The sequence below is a fragment of the Tenrec ecaudatus genome, chromosome 1 (assembly GCF_050624435.1).
Source record: "Tenrec ecaudatus isolate mTenEca1 chromosome 1, mTenEca1.hap1, whole genome shotgun sequence".
Lineage (NCBI taxonomy): Eukaryota > Metazoa > Chordata > Mammalia > Afrosoricida > Tenrecidae > Tenrec > Tenrec ecaudatus.
The window spans coordinates 112181397-112184184 of NC_134530.1; the positions used below are offsets into that span (position 1 = coordinate 112181397).

At 31.6% G+C, this 2788-nt stretch overlaps 1 non-coding gene across 1 annotated transcript; it reads left to right on the forward strand.

Annotated features, from left to right (window-relative positions):
• The first annotated feature begins 693 nt into the window (after positions 1–693).
• LOC142437688 (small nucleolar RNA SNORA13) lies at positions 694–827 on the forward strand. Its single transcript, XR_012782221.1, has one exon. It is a non-coding gene; the product is annotated as a small nucleolar RNA SNORA13 (small nucleolar RNA).
• Positions 828–2788: the final 1961 nt, after the last annotated feature.

A 2788-nucleotide genomic window follows, 5' to 3' on the forward strand; every position in this document is an offset into this window, starting at 1 on the left:
TAAAAGAAAAGACACAGGTAAAAAAAAACAAAGCACACAGGTTAAAAAAAACCCAACAAAAACCTTTTATGCTTTTTCCACACTGTACTGGGTATTGGAACTCATTGAAAAAGGTCTTTTTTTAAAAAAACATTTCATTAGGGGCTCATACAACTCTTATCTCAATCCATACATATATATACATCAATTGTATACAGTACATCTGTACATTCTTTGCCCTTATCATTTTCCTTTTCTTTTTTTACATTTTATTAGGGGCTCATACAACTCTTATCACAATCTATACATATACACACATCAATTGTATAAAGCACATCCGCACATTCCCTGCCCCAATCATTCTCAAAGCATTTGCTCTCGAAAAAGGTCTTAGACGTTGCTATATGTTTTAAATAAAATGACTGAAAACTTGCCCTAATTTTATCCTTATAACTGCACAGATGCTAGTGAGTTATTCAATAGTTTTATTTCTAGGAATAAAAATGCATCTTCAAAGTGTTTTGAGAATGCTGATGGCAACAAAGGTACAAATGTGCTTGACACAATGGATGTAGGTACGGATTGTGATGAGTTGTATGAGCCCCCCCAAAAATGATTTTTTTAAAAAATGCACTTCAGGGGAGAAACATACTCACAAGTATAAGATCCATTTGAGAGAAAATTTTGTGGAGTAATGGTATATCAAGAAATACAGGCCTTTGTGTTGCCCATTCACTTTGGGAAACTTGTGAATGTGGTGTCAAAAAAGGCATAAATTAAATTCTCTTGAAGCCATTTTTGCCCTTGAATTTGGTTTCTCTGGCGTAGGCGCTGCATAGGGAACAGTTAAAAAAAAAAGAAATAAGATACTTAAAATTCTTGAATGTCATGCATATTAAGCATATTGTATAAATCTATATGTCCTAATTGGCTTTGTGCATTTGTTTATAAATATTTGTGTATATTCTTATTTATTTTCAAGGCCTATGTGCCCTTTGTTTCCACAGATGATTTATATCTCTGGGGAGGGAGCACGTTTCCCACTTGCCAGTTGCACCTAAGGCACTGAATTGAGGGAAGCATGCTTTCTATGGGTGTTGAATAATTGCCTTTATTACCCGTACAGCCTGAAAAATATGGCAGGCAACAGTTTCAGTTACAATGCAAAATTAAACATGAATCTAGGAAATAATGTAAAGTCTCTCTGACATCGAATCAGCATGTTGTGCCAAGTGTAGCACACATGGCCTTCTACCAGGGGTCCCATGCAAATCGCAGGCGATCAAAGTACTCATCGGCCGTAATACCAAGTCGCTCCGCTGGTGTCAAGGACAAGTACTATGAATTCTAGTTGTATTTCTTCTGTGATATTGTGCCAGAACACAAATACACGGACACAAATATATATATATACACACACATATATATTACAGAATTTAAATAATTCAGCCAAATAAATTATTTAAATGATATAAAAATTCCTTTGTCAAACAGATTAATGGAACCTTGTTATTCAAAAGATAAATCATTTTATATGAAGTGGCAAAGACTTCAAGGGCTAATAAAGGTTTTATGAGAGATAAACTTTTAATGAATTAATACTTTTGCATGTATTTATTTTCCACATGCACAAATATACACACACACCTAAAATGAGCATTTATATCCACATGTTCTAATTTTCAAGAAAACAATATTCATAGTATTTAAAATAAAATATTTTTATAGATTTGATTTTTAGAAGCTGGTGTATTACAATTCACCAAGCAAAGTAGACTTAGGTTTAAAAAATAGTGTTATAAATGTTATTATTTGTGTAATGAGGTAAAATAAATGTCTTTTTTTTCTGTTGTAAAGGTATAGGAATCCAGTAATCCTTGGTCCTGAACAATTTTGCACATGTAGTTTCTAAAATTTACAATGTATTCAAACGCTTGAGTATTCTTGTAATGTAGGCCTTTATCAGAGAGATGCTTTTGCTCTAGAAAATTATAGTGAACTCGTATTTGTGTAGACCTTCAGACCTTGGGAAAAATTTTAAAGATTTTTATGAAGCTCAGTATACATTCTTCTGCTAAATTTTGACCTAATTTTGAGACGCTATTGCAATTCAATTGGTTTATTTTATAATTAAAATCAAGAAAATCATAGTAACAAGAATATATAATGTATAGTACTCATGGTTATAATAGAAACATTCATAAAGAAAGAAACATGTTCTAACTTTTCTCATTACCCCAAAGGGAATTGCATCCTTAATCACACAAAGCACAACTGCTTTCTAATTTTGTTTAAAGTGTTTCAGTACTTACAAAAACCAGATCAGGTTATTGTAAATCTAGAGCAAATTAGAATCATTGGCCTCTGCTCAGCTGTATGTAAGGGTTCTATGTAAATCCTAAATTTAATGGCATACTAAGGCACACATCTGTTTCAGTTTTGTAGAAGTTAATAATCTAACTTCAGAGTATTTAAACACTTCTTTCATTAACTGGAAAATTGAGGCCAAGATAGACTTCCTTCATTCACAAGGTGTTATAGCATTTTTACCTCTATATTTTGATAAGCTATAAATTTATATAAGTAGTTAAGCGTATTTTTCTAACTATTCACTCTAGCTTCTAATTTTGACATTACTCAGTTTCTTTCCATATAGAAATATTCAGTATCAACACACAGGCCAGCATGATCATCTCAAATTCTTACCTGCATAAAACATTTTTATTTATATATTTAAAGCTATTTTAAAATAGAATATGGGAGAGTAAATATTGAATAATTATGTAAATATGTCACAATGTATTCATTT